The sequence below is a fragment of the Halichoerus grypus genome, chromosome 5 (genome assembly GCF_964656455.1).
Source record: "Halichoerus grypus chromosome 5, mHalGry1.hap1.1, whole genome shotgun sequence".
NCBI classification, from domain to species: domain Eukaryota; kingdom Metazoa; phylum Chordata; class Mammalia; order Carnivora; family Phocidae; genus Halichoerus; species Halichoerus grypus.
Genome location: NC_135716.1, coordinates 119105568 through 119124531, shown reverse-complemented (window position 1 = coordinate 119124531; position 18964 = coordinate 119105568). Strand labels below are relative to the sequence as shown.

Sequence of the window (18964 nt, the reverse complement as noted above, 5' to 3'; positions counted from 1 at the left end):
TTTGAGCCTGAATTCAAAATGGAGAACTCACAACCTGGGAGTGAGAACAAAAGACAGAAAGAAACTCTCTGTTGACACTTTAGACGTGGTTGCGAGACCACTCAAGATGACAACCACCCCCACCGCAGTCCCAACTGACAGATTACAAGCAAACATGCCCGCTACCTGATAATTCTACCTGCTAATTACTTGGAAAGATTCAGATACTCAACAACCAACCTGAATGTTTTCGTGAGTTTGAGAACCAATGAGGGAGGGGTGGGGGATGACTATAAAAACCGCACAGTGAAGTTGACCCTCCTCAGTCAAGAGCTGTTGAAATTCTATCCAAAATATTCTTGCAGCATAATGAAGCTTTTCAGGCAGTCAATCTCCCCAGACTTTTGCTTTTGCCAACAGTTACAACAATAAGGAAAACTTTATTAGTGGATATGAGTTAAAAACAAGAAGCCTAGCAGTGGTAGCAGCCACTGAGATTCCTAGGCCAGTGTCAGTGAGCATTAAAAGACAATTGTGTGTGTGTGCTGACTACAGAAACACCCACTGAGCTGTTCGCAACCTCTGCCAAGTGGCAGGTGCACAGTGAATTTCAGATAAGAGAAGACTTTGGATTCCAGCCCTAGAGTGATACTTGGGAGGTGCATGTGTGTCTTTCTGCATGGAGGAGAGCAGAGAGTGTGTGTGTGTGTGTGTGTGTGTGTGTGTGTGTGTGTTAGGGAAGCAAGAAGGATGAAAAGAAGCAGATGAAGAAATGCAGAGACAAGCGGACACTCCTCCTTTTGCTTGTTTTTCTCCTACTTCTTCTCAGTCCTCTCAGTGAAATCCTGGGACCTCTCCCATGGTGATGGCCAACATTAGTGCTGTGGCTGGCTCTGGCTGTGAAAAGAACAGACCCCTGAAGGGATTCCTGGCCATGGAGCACTTACTGAGGCAGAGCTGAGAAATTCAGATGGTGAATGATTTGGCAAGGTCACACAAGTTGCCATTCAAGGTAAGAGTAATTAGTTCATTCATTCAGTGGACATTTCCTGAGTGCCCATTATGTGCTAGATGGTAGAGATACATGGTCCCTATATGTAATTTAAGCACAATCATAGCTGCTATGGAACTCATTTACTAAAAGGAGAAAAAAGCACAGTTCCCTACCTCTAGGAAGCTCATAGTTCTAGAAATAATAACTATCCTTATATCTTTACTTTGTACTGTGACAAAAGCTATTTTATTGTATCCTCACTATACCCCTTATAAGGTAAAGAGTATTATCTCATAAATTTATAATTGGGGAAAATGAGCCTTGACCTTGCTCAACGTCACACAGCTAGGAAGCAGCAGCACCAGAACTTGAAGTCAGGTGTCTTGATTCCTGTGTCTGGGACCATCATCCCTGCTGTCTGGACCTTGGCACACTTGTGAGTTTTGATGTAGCAAAACTCAATTGAAAGTCATACCTGAGATCTCCAAGCCCCACTGGAAGCTGTCCACACTCAGACCACATGCCAGACTCTTATTACAAAGATGCAAGAAGAGACACAAAAAAGACAAGAAAGATTTCAAATCAATAACTTAAATTTACAACTTAAGGAATTAGAAAAAGAAGAACAAACTAAACCCAAAGCTAGTGGAAGGAAGGAAATTATGAAGATTAGAACAGAGATAAATTAAATAGAAAACCAACAGAGAAAATTAACAAAACCAAAAGTAGGTTCTTCAAAAAGATCAACAAAATTGACAAAACTTTAGCTAGGTGAACTAGGAAAAAAGAATACTCAAATTATTAAGATCAAAAATGAAAGTGTGAACATTTCTGCTGATTTTACAGAAACAAGAAGGATGATAAGAGAGTGCAATGAGCAACTACATACCAATAAACTGAATGACCTAGATGAAATGGAAAAGTTCCTGGAAACACAAAACCTACCAAGACTCAACCACAAAACAAATAGAAAATCTGAATAGACTTCTAGCTAGTAGAGAGATTTAACCAGTAGTCAAAAATCTCCCAACAATAACAGCAAAAAGCCCTGAGCTGATGACTTCACTGGTGAATTCTACCAACAATTTTAAGAAGAACTAACACCAGACCTTCTCAAATTTTTTTCAAAAAATTGAAGATGAGGGGCCACTCCATAATTCATTTTATGAGACCAGCATTACCCTAATACCAATGGCAGACAAAGGTACTACAAGAAAAGAAAACTATAGATCAATATCCCTTATGAACACTGGTGCAAAAATGCTCAACAAAATATCAGCAAACCAAATTCAGCAGCATATTAAAGGGATTACTACACCAAGAGCAAGTGGAATTTATTCCTGGGTTGCAAGGATTGTTCAACATAGGAAAATTGACCAATATAAAACACCACATTAACAGAATGAAGGAAAAAAACCCATATGATCGTTTCAATTGATAAAAAAATTCAACACCCTTTCACGATAAAAGCATTCAGAAAACCAGTAAGAGAAGGAAACTACCTCAACATAATAAAAGCAATATATGAAAAAAAAAAACAGCAAATATATCCGATGATGTAAGACTAGAAGCTTCTCTTCTAAGATCGGGAACAAAGCAAGATGCCTGCTTTCATCACTTCCATTCAACATAGTACTGGAGGTCCTAGCCAGAGCAATTAGGCAGAAAAAGAAGTAAAAGGCATCTAAATTGGAAAAGAAGTAAAATGATTCTCCTCACAGATGACTGATCTTACATATAGAAAATTAAAGATTCCACACACACACAAAAAAAACCCTGTTGGAACTAAATAACAAATTCAGCAAAGAAGCAGGATACATAGTTGACACAAAAATCAATTGCATTTTTATACACTAGCAATGAACAATCTAGAAAACGAAGTTAAGAAAATAATTTTACTTATAAAAGCATCAAAAAGAATAATACTTAGGAATTAACTAACCAAGGAGGTGAAAGATTTGCACAATGACAACTATAAAGCATTTCTAAGAGAAATTAAAGAAGACAATTAAATGGAAAGATATCCCACGTTCATGGATTGGGAGACTTAACATTGTTAAGATTTTGATGCTACCCAAAGCAATCTCCAGACATAATGTAATCCTTACCAAGTCCCAGTGATGTTTTTTGTAGAAATAGAAAAATTCATCCTAAAATTCATATGGTATCTCATCATCCTAGAAAGGAAGAAGCTAGAGAACTCACACTTCCTAATTTCAAAACTTACTATAAAGCTACAGCAATCAAAATAGGATGGTACTTGCACAAAGACACACATGCAGACCAAAGGAATAGAACAGTCCAAAAATCCACCCTCATATATACGGTCAAATGATGTTCAGGGGCGCCTGGGTGGCTCAATTGGTTAAGTATCTGACCCTTGATTTTGGCTTGGGGTCATGATCTCAGGGCCATAAGATAGAGCCCCATGACAGGCTCCATGCTCAGCCGGGAGTCCGCTTGAGATTCTTTTCCTCTGTCCCTCTCCCCACTCACGCATGCTCTCTCTCTCTAAAATAAGTAAATAAAATCTTTAAAAAAAAAATGATGTTCAACAAGGATACCCCAACCATTCAATGGTGAAAAGACAGTCTTTTCAACAAATGGTGCTGGGAAAACTGGCTATCCACATGTAAAAGAATGAAGTTAGACTCTTACATTACACCATACACAAAAAGTGACTCAAACGGGCCATTGAGTTGGTCCCCAAATGACCTGAAACATAAAATTCTTAGGAGAAAATACAGGGCAAAGGCTTCATGAAATTGGATTTGGCAATGATTTTTTGGATATCACCAAAGACAAGAGTAACAAAAGAAAAAATAAACAAATTGGACTTTATGAAAATTAAAAACTGTGCATAAAAAAACACTAATAAACAGAGTAAAAATACAAATCACACAGGTCACAGTCAAGCTGTCGCCTAGTACTGCAGCTATCTGAAAGCTTGACTGAGATTCAAGGATCTGCCAAAAAGATTCAATCACATGGCTGGTGGTGGGCGGCCTCAGTTCCTTGTTGTCTCTTGGCAGGAACTATCAATTCTTCACCAAGTGGACCTCTCCATAGGGCTCCCTGAATGTCCTTTCAAAATGGCAGCTGTCTTCTCCCAGAGTAAATGGTTCAAGAGCAAGGAGGAAGCCACATGCTTCCTATGACCAAGGCTTGGAAGCCCCACATTATCACCACATTCTGTTTGTTAGAATCAAGTCACTAAGTCCAGCCCTCACCTAAAGGGAAGAATTAGCTTATATCTTTTGAAAGGAGGATTATCAAAGAATTTATGGATATATTTTAAAATCACCACAGTAATCATATTAAGGTTATAAGAGTGTAAGTAAGTTTTTCTTTATTAACCAATTTTCTGTATTGTATTTTTACAGTAAAAAAACTTGAAAAGATAAACTTGCCTTTCATTATAAACATTATCTATGTATTTCAATGCACTCAGCAAAATTTTGTTCAGAAAAAGATACCTCCAAAGGTCAAATTCAACTCTGTCAATTACTCCTTTGGTCTTTATCACACCCCCTGAAAGTAATACACAGACAGTTCATCCTCAAACGGCCACCATACTCTGAGAGGAAGGAAGATTTGGGGAAGCAAACCTAAAGCACAGGCCTCACATCTCTCTACTCCCTGAGGCATTTTTGTGTCTATCCCTCAGTCCAGGCTGACCTCCACATCAGCCTAGCTGCCCTTAGAATTGTCTTAAGTTGTACGAAAGCCCTGTGCCTTTAGCTTTTCTCGGTTCTTACAAGAAATAGCCATCTGAAACCTGTTAGTAAAAATTTGGTAAATCTGTTTTCAAGGACACTAAATACTATGCCTCTCAGTACCATTTATAAAAGATCCCATCGGAGAGATATCTTTTAGAAGGGTCTGCCAGGAAAAAAATTGCTCCCGTGAAGAATAAGTGCGCTTAGACATCTCTGAGTTATAAAGCTTGACGTTTTCTTTCTTTGTTCTGGCTACAAGGAAACTCACAGTAATGTACTGTCTTTTGCAATTAACATAGGTCTCTTCTTTTACATTATGTTGATTTTACAATACTGTAACCTTATTTTACATCAGCCCTTTATTCAAAGCAATGAAAAGTATTTTTTTTTTTTTTTAGAAAAAAAGCAGGTAGGAACAACCGCTACTATTTTAGTGCTTATTATATGTTAACCACTAGCTAGATCTGTATATGTGTAGTGAGGTCTGCAGTAAAGGAGGAACTTTTATTTTCTTTTCAAGCAATAGAAGTTCAATGTGGGAGTGGTTTACAGTTTTCCGTTCTCCAGATAGAGACCTTTGGAATATCCTATTGGGAGTAGGAGGTTGAGATTATTACCAGGAAAATGTACTGTTAATAATGCAAAGCAAGTTCCTATCCATAGTTTTTTTGGGAGAAAAAAAACTGGATGTCGCCATAAATTTTAATGATCATGAAACTAAGATAGTGAATGTCTTGTTTATTTCTACAATATAAACTAGATTGAGCTTTAACTATGCTATATCTTGGCAGATGTTGAGAAATGTGTTTCCAAAACATAGATTTAGACTGAATTTAGAGCCCACACATAACATTGCTTAAGTTGGAAAAAGCCTACTTTTTGAACAATATACTCTCAGCTTTTTAGCTTGATTGTCTTGTCAGGACAATGATGTTCAGAACATGCATCTGGGTGGGGTTAGGAGCTTCCCTGAAGGAAATACAAATTTCCACTGTCAGGTGGGAAACAACATGGCCTTGGACAGAGGGAGGGGAGGTGTTCACACCCCAATCTCATGCTGAGGACTGAAACGGGTGGGGGGTCTGAAGTGAAAAGCACTGTGATTTCTAGACAGTCTCATGATGAGTGGGACCTCTCCTGCATGGAAGCCAGTGGGGAGCAAAGCAAAGACCTTCAAATGGGGGTCAGAGCCTATAAACCCCAAAAGTAATTACCACTGGCAGTAGTGTATATCATAATTTTTACGCCTTCACTGAACATTTATTGAGGACTTTCTCTTAACCAAGTAGTGTGATTTTTATATATACTTCTAACTGACTTAATGTTATTGGCCACAATACTGGCTTATATTTGTTTTACTCTAAAATGTTTTCCTCAGGGGCGCCTGGGTGGCTCAGTCGGTTAAGTGTCTGCCTTCAGCTCAGGTCATGATTCCAGGGTCCTGGGATCGAGCCCCATGTCGGGCTCCCTGCTCAGCGGAGAGCGTGCTTCTCCCTCTCCCTCTGCCTGCCGCTCTGCCTACTTGTGCTCTCTCAATCTCTCTGTCAAATAAATAAATAAATAATCTTAAAAAAAATTAAATTAAATTAAATATTTTCCTCAAAATAAAAAAATTTAGAACATAAGCATTTAATTGGCCATCCACTATAGTCCACATACTGCCGTATGGATAATACATGAGAGCTGGGGGTGCCAAGGAACAAGGGAGTTGGATGCTGCAGACACTCTCAAAGAGTAGAGCGCATTCTGTAATCTTCACTCCTCTGTTTTTCTCTTCCTGCCATTTATTTTTGGCAAATAGTTCTGATGCATAATAGCTAACAAAGGTAAGCAAATGAAGTGTTCAATTTGCCACAAAGAATGAGAATTATACTCAATCGCTCAAATGCAAGTTTTCCGGCCAGTCAAGGATACAGTAGACCAAACCAAGGGTAAAGATCAGCAAGCAGTAGGGCTTGGTGGGTCTTTTTACATTAAGAAGGACTTCATAAATATCACTGCAGAATGGAAGGGTATGCCAACATTCTTATAAACGGTATCTGTGAGAAACTAACAGCCAGAGGCATGTCATAGCCTGTCTGCTCTTATATCCCTTAGAATGTTAATTCATATCAACCCTATTTTTTTGCAGATTAGGAAACCAGAATCCCAGAAAGTTTTGGGAAAAGCTACTGAATGTTTCCAGCTAAGAATTATTATACAGCCAGTGTTTGGACACAAGCAATCTGACTCTAGAACCCACTTAATGGGTCACTTTAACTGCCTTCAGCTCTCTGTAGTATTATTTTCTTATTCTTCTCTGTATTCAGTTAGACTTCATCAAATAAGGCTCAATGGTTTTGAGCTGGTAGATGGGGTAATGGTAAGGGAGTGACTGGGTCCATGTTTAGAGCAAAGTAGAACTGGGAGAAAAACCTAGTGAGAAATTACCAGTTGCCTACCTCCAACATCCATTTTCCCCTCCTCCTCAATAATAGAATCACCATATAACCATGTACCCAGCTAATAAGTTAACATTTCTGTTTCCTTTTCAGACACGTGTGTCATATGATTATTTTTTTGTCAATAAGATTTATGCAAAATGATCCTTATAAGCACATGGGCATGCCCACTTCATCCCCTCCTCCTTCCTACCACTTAGGACTTGGATAAAATAGTGTGAGCTCCACGGCGATCATGGGCCATCAGATGACCCTGACGATGGGAGCCATATACTGAGGATAGTGGAACAGAAAAACAGGAACCTAGTGCTCTCATGACACTATCAAGTGGTCAAATCAGTCCTAGAAGTTCTACTTCATTTGCATGAGCAGGAAATAAGCTATTATTTTGTTTAAGCTAGTATTACTTTGGGATTTTCCATTACATGTAGCGAGGGATTGCCCTGTGGGTCATGGTTGTATTGAGTTTTTTATTGCCCAAAAGTATCTGACAGAATAAGAGGGATGGGGCCTGAAATCCAGCCTGAACCCCTCAACAAACCATAATCTTGAGATGAAGCTGAGTGCATTTGGATAAAGAGGATACCATTTTCTCACTCATCCAAAGGACTAATCTTCTCCTGGAGGCCATGACCCTATCTAGTGGGGACACCTTTTGCACTATATGGGCTAGCTGAGGTTTCATTTTAACTGATTCAAGTTCAGAGAAGTGAGGTATGCAATGGCATGGGGTTATAGGGGGGTATCTGGAGCAGACATCTTTCAGAGAAATAATAACTACCAGGATTAATTTGCAGGACTTGTATTTTTTCTGGTATTCCCAGAAATAACTTGGAGAAAGGGGATCCAATGGAAAACCGGCCTTCCTACAATCACTAAGATGAGGGCCGAGGGTTCATTTTTGGAAGGGAATGTGACTTTACTTTTTAATCATGGGCTATTGTGCATTCATTACCTCATTTAATCCTCAAAACTACTTTAAATTTGCCATTCTCCCAGTTTTACAGAAGAGAAAACAAACTGAGAGTAAAGAAGTTGTTCAAGAGCACAGCTTAATAAAGGGCAAAGCCAGGACTCTAACCTCGATCTGTCTGCCTCCCAGACCTGTGCACGTAGCCACCACTCTATATGTCAGCCTGGCTGCACCTACCTTGTCGCGTGTCCAAATCAGCGAAGTACTAAATTTGGTTGAGCTTAAGCTTGGTGGAAACTTAAAAACACTTTATGACGGGCCCCGCTGATGTGTGAGAATCCTGTTGTTTAGAAAAAAGAGGTTGCCTCCCTTCTGCAGTTATTTCTGTCTCTGAGAAGACGAACACCCCACAGATGTGTGAGGCAGCCAGGATTCCCACTCAGCATGACACAGCCCACCCAGCATGGAGAAGCCAGGCCCGGAACCCTCTGTGGAAAAGGGCGAGTCCTCTTGAATGAAATTTCTCCTCTGGAGCTGCAGCTTCCTTCCCTCCGGTGCTCAACTCTGAGTTCATCTTGGGATCACCCTAACCTAAGTTATTTTAAGGCAGTATTAATGTTTTATGACTCATTTCCTAGTTTCCTGCTGGGAAAAAAAAAAAAATCACAGCCTAGGCATTCGGTCTCAGACACTGAAAACAGCTGATGTGTAATTTGGAGACGTGTATTTTATTGTGAGTGGGAGGATATGCAAGAAATAGGAAAAGATTTCTGTTGGAGCAATATCTGCTCCTTGTCCTCCCTTTATCTTGGTGCCCCTGCAACCACACACATATACACCTGGGCTTCTGCGGACTTCTGCGCGCACATTTCCTCTATGACTGTAAACTCTCCCCTGGAGACACGAAGTGTTGATACGCAGCAATTTTTGCCTCAAAAAGTTGACTCAGGATCATCTCAGGGATATGTCCTTGGATTATCTTACTTTTTTATTCTCTCGGCATCTTCTTTAGCCTCAGATGTGTGTGTGTGTGTGTGTGTGTGTGTGTGTGTGTGTGTGAATGTGAGTGGGCATTCGTGTGTGTGTGTGTTTAACCATTTGAAATAATATGTATTTCTTCCTCCAAATAAAAGCCAATGCCAAATAAAGAGAATACTAATGTAATTGGCCTAGTACCTAGGTGAGGTCAGTAATGCATGCTTTTGCACGTGGTTGAGAAGAAAGGGAATTGTTAGTATCTCCCTGTGAGGGACACAAAAGGCCCTGGGCTGAATCCATTCCCAGGGAGTTCTCCCACTGACCCCATGCACAGGCAATCCAGTCATTCCTGAGGCATGCTCCTGGGACTACTTCACCCACACCACTCAGAGGGGAGAAACAGGTTTCCTATGGGCAATTGGTGCAAATGGTGCTAAAAATAAAAGCAAAAGCAAAGACAAAACAAACAAGGGGAAAAAAACTAGGAAGAATGGCTTACAAAAACAAATTCTGAAGAGTCACTCACTCCACCCCACGGTTGAGACGTGAGGTGCTAGGGTCAGGGAGCTAGCCATAGTCAAAGCTGTGAGGACAAGTGTACGTTAGAGTTAAAAGGCATTTTGGAGAGCAGAGGTCTGCCACCATCTTACATTTGCATACTGGCAAATCTGTATGAATTTCTACAGACTGGTAGGATTTTAAATATACATCCTAGTGGTGCCTGGGTGACTCAGTTGGTTAAGCGTCTGCCTTCAGCTCAGGTCATGATCCCAGGGTCCTGGGATCGAGCCCCGCATCGGGCTCCCTGCTCTGCGGGGAGACTGCTTCTCCCTCTCCCTCTGCCTGCCACTCCCCCTGCTTGTGCTCTCTCTCTTCTGTCAAATAAATAAATAAATAAGATCTTTAAAAAATAAATATATATCCTAAAGAAAAGTATTTCTTTGTCTCATGTTAGAAAAGAACTTTGGGGGGTTGGGAAAGAACTGACTTTCTTAATCTCAAATACTTAGGTCCCTTTTTAAAAAAATGTTAACAATCGTTGAGGGATGACTTTATGCTAATCACATTATATGTTATCTCATTTACTCATCACATGTTCATACCTGACATTGGTATTATCTTTCTCCCCTTTTAAGGGATAAGGAACCTGAGGCATAGAGACTAAGTGGCCTATTCAAGGCCATACACATTTGAAACAGACCCGTCCTGTCCTAGCACTCAAGTTTTGCAACCAAACTTATGCTCCCAGATGCTTTGTCTAGATTTGTTCAGCAGGAGATGGGGGAAGGAGGTATTAGGGCAGACTATTGGAGCATGTGTTAGGGAAAAAGACTAAAATTGTAGGAGGACCTTCTGTGACACAACGTTCTGTGTACACCAGTAAATGAGAGCATAATTTTCATGATGCACTATCTTAGTACAATAGTTTAAAGACTGCACATTTTCTTTGTAATAACCTTACAATAAACTATTGTACATTTTTCCATAGACCAAAGTGATAAAATTATAAGCTCATGAATGATCACAAACAACTTGTAGATTCCTACTGAGCAAGGCATCATAATGCTCAATAAATTGAAACTATTACATTGTTGTTCTTGTTCTTATTATGGAGACATAGTATCTTGATGTCTTTAGAGCAAAAGCATCTCCACAGTCCATCTCTAACCAAACCATGGAACCTATCAGGGCTAATCTTAAATGAATCTTCTCTTCATTCAATCACCAAACATTTATTGAGGGCCTTCTCTAGGCCTGGCACTATTCTAGGCTCTGGAGATACTGCAGTGAAGGAAATAAAATCCCTACATTCTAGGGATCCTACATTCCAGAGGGAAAGACAAGCTTTGAACAAATAACAAATGTACGTTGTATGTATAGAAAAGGTAAGCTGATTAAGGGACAGAAAGGAGTAGTGCTTATTAGCTGGCCCTAATATAGACAGGGTAGTTGGGGAAGTGCTCCCTGAAGAGGTGATATTTAAGCAGAAACTGGAATGACGTGGCTATGTGGGGGGATGGGCATCCAGGCATGGGAAGCAATGAGAGGGAAAGTCTTAAGGTGGGACCTTCACTTCTGTGTGGTGGGGAAATGGGGAAGAGGCCCGTGGGGTTGGAACACAGTGAATAAGGGAGAAAATGAGGAGATGAGTTGCAGAGTAGACCGAGCCAGGTCTCTTAGGGGCGTCTAGGCCATGCAAGGAAGGCTCTGACTTTTATTCTAGGTAAGATGGGAAGCCCCTGGATGACACTGAGCAGGAGAGTACTTATTATCTGACAAATTTTAAAGAATCACTCCACTCTGGCTGCTATTTCAAAAATAGACCATAATAACTTGTGGTGAGCATGGCATAATGTATAGACGTGTCCAGTCACTGCGTCGTACACCTGAAACTAAAGCAACCCTGTGTGCTAAGTATACTTCAGCAAAAAATAATAATAAATAACGAAACAGACCGTAATATCTAATGATACTAATGATAGGTGACAGCCACTTAGCGGTTTGGAGGTGACCGTGGTACTGAATGTCAACTGCACTGATTGCTGGTGTCTCCACCCTCAGCACACACAGAAACTGAGCCAAGGCAATTCAAACCTGCCCCCGAGGGAAAATGTTAAGGTGGGGGTATATGAATTGAGCAGGAATGTGAACTGAAATCATAAATATGAACTTAAAAAGTATACATGTTTTTTTTTTAAGGTATTTATTTATTTATTTATTTATTTATTTGAGAGAGAGAGCACATGCCTACGAGCCAGGGAGAGGGTAAGAGGGAGAGGAAGAAGCAGCCTTCCAGCTGAGCAGGGAGCCCTGGGGCTGGATCCCAGGACCTGAGATTATGACCTGAGCTGAAGGCAGATGTTTACCCAACTGAGTCATCCAGGCACCCCAGAAAGTTTACATGTTTCTACTGAAGCCATTATGCTACAAAGTAACAGACTTCTGTTCTGGCATAAAGTGAGCGGGCACACCTCCAGAAATCCCAAACTCTTCCCTCCCCTCTGAGATGGACAAGGAGACACTGATGGAGTAACACAGGAATGGTCCAACTGCAGAGTGAGCTGGTGATTATTTATTCGCCTCAGATTAGGGCCAGGCGAGAAGGGGAAGAGGGAAGGACAGGCATGAAAGGAGAAAGCCAGGGTGATGGGAAGCAAAGTGGGTCTGCAGGAAATTTACTAGGAGGAAATTAACACTGCAGGCCTATGAGGCACCAGGCTCCACACAAATGTGATCTTGTTTAACTGGCACAACAACCCTGTGAGGAAAATGAGGCTCGGATATGTTCAATAGCTAGTCCAAGGTCACGCAATTGGTGAGTGACAGAGCAGACATTTAAGATCAGGCTTTTTACTTTTTCCCCAAAGCGTGTGCTTTTTTATGCAACATCTAGTTATACTGATGGAGTAGGCACAGCAACAGTGAGAAGATTGTCCTAAATAAATGTAAAAATAAATCTTGGGCTATTCATCACCCAGGGTTTATAAACAAGCCATCTCCCTGTGGCAGGACCAAGCTGCAGAGAAATCTCAGTGCACACATAAAAAAGCATCATTTAGTTTACAGTGCCCTCACCTGCTGGATGAGAGGGGTGGGGTGTAGAGGAGGAAATATCCCCAAAACTCTTTTACCTGGAACCCAATAAATAAAAAGGGAAACAGAATTCCAGCTGATGAAAAAAAGACCTCTCACATCAAGCTCTCCCTTTCATGCAGGAAACATTCATTGTTAGTTTTAACCAATTCTTATTAAATCTCTACCTACTTTGGAATTCTACAGAGAACCTAAATTGCAAAATGTTTTTAAATCATAGTCAGCAGCCTGAGTCCACCTCCATGAATATCATCATCACTGGTTAATGCTTTCTTTTATGCCTTCATTCAACGAATGCTTATTGAACATCAATTTTGTGCCAGGCACTGGGATAATTTGACAAAGAAATTTCTAAATCCTGCTGGTGTTCATTCTGAAGCAACCAAGTCTCCCTGACACATCACTAATTCTTAAAAACAAATACCGACCAGAAAGATCCCCAGTTAAATTGTATATAAAATCTACTGCATTTGGAATTTGGAAATTTACACGATATGAAAAAATATGACATACCATTTATTGCCCTTTATTTTTCAGTAGTCTTGCATCTTGTTCTCATTCTCTTAAGTCTGGTTATTATTAAGTAGAGAGCATTCTCAGCACACTACAGCATATTAATTTCCTTTGGCAAACTGTCAACTGGAATGACTGATTTTTATGTGTGGTTGGCATGTGCGTGGACAGAGGCAGAGGTTGCTAAAGCTTCCTCATGAGTTATGAAACTCAGGCCTGAGTGTGGGGAGATGAGAATCCCTTCATGGACCAGTGCTGCCCATCTGGCTCACCACCTTCTGGTTCCACCAGCATCTCCGGAGTTAATATTTGGAGGCCCTCCAAGGAAATGTTCTCCGTGGCCAGTACCCCATTGAACCTCAAGTCATGCTGCTGGAATTATTCACACCAGAAGAGAGTATGGATTTATCTCGAAGGCCATCACTGTACTATTAGACCAGGGTGTGCTCCCTTCCTGGAGTTCTGCATGTCAGAGACACTAATCCTCCTGCCTGAGGAGGATGAAATCAGGCCAAGGTGACCAAACTGCCAAACCAGGCAGCCCCACATTAGTCAGAGACCTCCCTGGGATAGCTAGATACAGAGAATGGAGAACTTTGGAACAAAGACCACCACAGAGCCAGTGGTGAGCTATAATACATTAAAAACTGGAATCACCGTGTTGAAGTTGAGAGCTGAAAGGGAGCTCTGTCAACCTCTCATTTTACAGATGAGGAAAGAGCCATCCAGAGGAAGTAGGTGCTTTCTCTAAAGACATTCCACCTTGAATTGCAAAGCCAGGCCTGGACTCCACGACCCTAGATCTCCCACCCCAGCTGTGTATTTGGAGCCATCATGAGCAAATCTCCCTGGTGCTGTGTTTTCCAGAGCTGTGTTCTCGATGCACTGTCCAAGAAGCCCCCAATAACATGGTAGCTGATAACATGTGTAGGCCTCTCCATAGGTGCTTCTCTCCCCAACCCTTTTTTTAAATAATCTCAAACTCATAGAAAATTTGTACATAGAGTACAAAGAGTTGTTTTCCCTAAACCATTTGAAAATAAGTTGCTAACAGGATATCCTGAATCCCTAAGTACTAGAGTTTATACGTCTATAAACACAGATAAATCTCCTATATCATTTTTCAAATTCTCAATATATTTCTCTTATATTATCAAATACAATCATCAAAATTAGGAAATTAACACTGATACATTACTACCATCTACTCCACAGATCCCATTCAAGTTTCCTGTTTCTGAAAAACATCCTTTAGAGCAGAAGAGTCCAGTCAGAATCATGAAATATACATGTAGTTGTTACAGCCTTCTTCAACGTGGAATGGTTCCTGGGTGTTTTCTTGACTTCCATGACCTCGACACTTTCAAAGATTCCAGGACAGTTTTGAGGAATGAACTCCCTTTATCTTTGTCTGGTAAGAGTCAGGTTTTTACACTTTGGGCCAGAATATCAGAGAAATGATATATAATCAGGCTGCACATGATTTGGGCTTTTCTTACTCCTGATGATGTTACCATTGATTACTTACTTAAAGCCAGGCTTCTCCACTGAAAAGTGATTTTTCTTCCTTTTCTAATTAGTAAGTATTTTGTGAGGAATGATTCAACCTACACAGTTGTCCCATTCCTCATCAAACTTTCAATGTATTCATTCAGTTACATATATCAGCATGAGTACACAGATTCCTAGTTTATTCAAAAGGTTGTATATAATCTGTTAGCAGTGTTATTTGTTTTGATCCTCACGTTGTCCCAGGATTGGCCAGTGAGAGCCCCAATCAAGCTGGATCCTGTGTCCTTTTGGCATGTTCTCATCATTCTTTGAACTGAGTGCTTCCAAAACAACCAGAATTTGCAGACTCATCTTGTTCTTTTCCTGCCCAGCTACTGAATCAGCCAAAGAGCTGGGTGTTTGGTATGTTTGTTGCTATAGGTCTGTGACCCTCGGTGTACAGGACTGGGAAGTATATATATACACACACCAAAAACAAAAACAAAAACAAAACAAAACAAACAAACAAACAAAAACAAGGCATACTCTTATATTTGTTCCTGAATCTCTCTCCACATATTGAAAATCATGAGTTCACATTGAAACCCCAATTCTAATACAACACTATAGTGTTCAATTTCATTTTCCCAATCCCATGTGTGGAATTCCCTTTTCTAGCAGTGGAAAATCTGCTTCACATTATACTGAATATATTTACTTATCTGATCAATCTCTACTGCGGCCACTGCAGTCTTCTCCTGCAGACACCTGCCTCCTGTGCTTGAACTCTGACATCACATGGAGACACTTCTGTGGGCAGCCCTGCTTGCCTCGCTTTAACTCTAACACCCCAAACTGGGCTGTGACCAGCTGTGTGGACACTTTTCTCCGCCTGTTTGGAAGGCCCACAGAAGCTTCCTCTCACCTCCTGGAGACAACTGGTAGGGGGTGCCTGGGCAGCTCGGTCGGTTAAGCATCTGACTCTTGATTTCGCTCAGGTCATGATCTCAGGGTCATGAGATCAAGCCCTGTGTCAGGCTCCCTGTGGCTCCATGCTGGGTGTGGGGGCTGCTTAAGATTCTCTCTCTCCCTCTCCCTCTGACCCACCACTCCGCTCTCTCTCTCTCTCTCTCTCAAAAAAAAAAAGACAACTCCGTAGATTCAGCCCTCCCTAAGGGCTTTGTGGAGAATTGTTCAGGGGGGAAAATGAAAAAAAAAGAAGAAACCCTCCTCCCCTTTTTTTTCCACATGACCAACTCTGATCCTCAGCTCCAGCCTCACACTACTCCATAGTCTCCCGAATCCCCCATCACTCCTTTCTAATGTGTAAAATGGCATGAATCCCATTGTATGGTAATCATTCGTACACGTATCTGTCCTTCTCACTGACTCTGACCTACTTGAGGCAGGAATTATATATAGCCTACTCATTTTTATACCCATGATCCAGAATAATACTTGACATAGAGTAGGGACACAATATATACTTGTTGAATAAATTAAATATTACATAAAAGAATGGATGAACACTTAAGTTATAACCATCTATTCACTCCTTAGAAGCATTTTCCTTTTAATTAATGTCTCTTAAAGATTAAATGTTTTCTAGAGCCAAATGAACAAAATAGTTTGGTTTGGTAGGAGTAGATAGACCTTAGTCCATGAGTCCATTTGGGCTGCCATAACAAAAATACCATAAACTAGGTAGCTCTTAAACAACAGAAACTTATTTCTCACAATTCTAGAGGCTTGAAAATTCAAGATCAAGTTGTTAACAGAGTCAGTGTCTGCTGAGAGTCCACTTCCTGGTTCATAGACGGCTGTTTCCTTGCTTTGTCCCCACATGGTATAAGGGGAAAGGTTGCTCTCGGGAGTCTCTTTTGTAAGGACACAAATTTCACTCATGCGGGCCCTATCCTCACGATCTAATCACCTCACAAAGGACGAAATTCCTAATACCATCACGATGGGAGTTAGGATTTCAACATATGAATTTGGGGAGAACACAGATACTCAGCCTATAGCAGTGGGAATGATATTTTTATACAGGAACTGGGGTATTTTGGATCTTTCAAATCAACTATTCTGTAGGAGCTCCTTGCTTTGCCATCTTGAGGAGTTAGCCATGTAATAATAAATGTAATAAATTCTGTGTTTACAATGCTTGAGGTACTTAACAAAAAGGTGCTCTACCTGATGCCTTACGTTTCTTCTTTTCTACCTTTCCATAAGTTACTTGACCTTCCAGGCCTAGGTCACCCCTTATGCCATCCAACTGTGACTCTTTCCTCAATGACTGTAATCCATATGAACTCCTGTTGCCTGAATTTCTATTGCACTGATAGTCAGTACAACAAAGCCAGCACTATATTTTTATTTAAATTATCTCTCGAAATAGGCTATAAATACCTTGGAATTAGTGACCATCCTTTTACTTTTTTGTTATTTCCTGCAGTGTCTAAAAAAAATATTAGGTGCCTAATAAATATTTCACTGATTGATTGGTTGATTGATTAACATCTGGTAAGTGGCAAGAGTGGTGTTAGTAGTCAATATCCTTTAACCTATCGTTTTAATACATACCTACTACTTTGAATAATTTCAGCTGGCTCTGGGACATAGGGGCTCTCTGTGGTTGTCTGGTACCTGGTCCAGAGTGTGAGAGCCTAATAAGTGAGATGACTAGGGATTTAATCAACTGCTCAATAATGGGAACAGAATGGTCTCTCTAGCCATGGGCTCAAAATTGGGTCAAGACAGTATTTTTTAGAAATGTATTATATTAAAACTTATTGTGCCAAAAAGAAATGAGCTATCAAGCCATGAAAAGATATGGGGGAATCGTAAATACACACTGCTAAATGAAAGAAGCCAATCTAAAAAGTCTACATACTATACAATTCTGATTATATGACATTGTGGAAAAGAGAAAGAATGGGGACAATTATGACACCATTATGCAATGAAAAGAAGGACAAAGGTAGGTGACAGAACCCTGTTATTACTAAAAGACAATCTAGAAAACAAAACCAGAGTCATAGGATATTTATGGGAGGCAGGCTACATGCCAACCACCACAAGAAGTATTCAAATAATGGGACATTATCTCATGTAATCTCATTTAATCCTTATTTATTCCTCACATAAATGTGTTTTTAACCCATTTTAAGATGAGGAAACTGGGGATCAAAGTTGGTAGGTGGCTTGTCCAATTTGATTAATTCAAGAAAGCAGGGTTGTCTCCAGTGGACCAAGGAGTGTGTTACACTGAGAAGATCCTACAATAAGTAAGGACCATCTTCTGTAGACCTGACAATTTTAAGAGAAGGCAGCCATCCAACCCACTAACCATATAGCATTCAGGGCATAGGAAATGGAGAAATGCATGAAACAACAGACTTCACTTGGAAGGCATAAGAAGGCTCCATAAACAAGATAGCATTAGAGCTGGGACCTGAAAGATGAGTACAATTTCTAATAAGCATGAAATGTAGGACAAAGTATTTCTGATGGGAATAATGGCAAAGGCAAAGAGGTGTAAAGAGCAGGAGGCCCAGAGTAGATGAAGTATGGCCCCAAAGAGAAATAGAGAGCCACTGCATCCCTTGAGGAGGAAGGTTACACAGTTCAATATATAGTTTTGGAATATTATTTGTGGCAAATATCAAATGTCCTTTGGAATATCACTGTGACAGTGTGGGACTGCCAATTAGAGAGAACCAATGCTGGGGACAAGGAGACCAGAAGGAGGCAAGGGTGCTACAATGACATCCAACAAAGGCAAAGGCAGAGCAGGGTTTATGGAAGGATAAAGCAATCAAGTCAGAAGTACTGAGGTTTTGGGCACCTGGGTTGCTCAATCCATTAAGCATCTGACTCTTGATTTTGGTTCAGGTCATGATCTCAGAGTCATAGGATGGAGCCTCAAGTTGGGTTCTGCACTCAGTGCAGAGTCTGCTTCTCTCCCTCTCCCTCTTCCCCTGTTTGCTCACTCTTTCTCTCTCAAAAATAAATAAATAAATAAAAATTTTTTTTTAAAGTACTGAGGTTTTACTCAGAAAAATTATAGTACACTCTTCAAATTGCTTCTGAGTAACTTTTATCTCAAATGTTTGTCTAAATATCATCTCAGTGAGGTCACTTCTAACCACCCTATTTAAAATTGCAACTTCACCTCAGAGTCCCAATCCCCTTCATGTGCCTTACTCTTTTTTTCATAAAACTTATCAATATAACTGCTAACATTCTATATAATTTACATTTATAATTGTTTATTGTTTTTTTTTCTGTTTGTCTTCCCTCACTGGAATAGAAGTTTCATAAAGAAAGACATGTCTGGGAG

General features: G+C 40.4%; 1 pseudogene; it reads right to left on the bottom strand.

The window, feature by feature from the left end:
* Positions 1–16527, bottom strand: part of LOC118534199 (importin subunit alpha-1 pseudogene) — a 30626-nt pseudogene extending 14099 nt beyond the window's left edge.
* Between the last annotated feature and the right edge of the window lie 2437 nt (positions 16528–18964).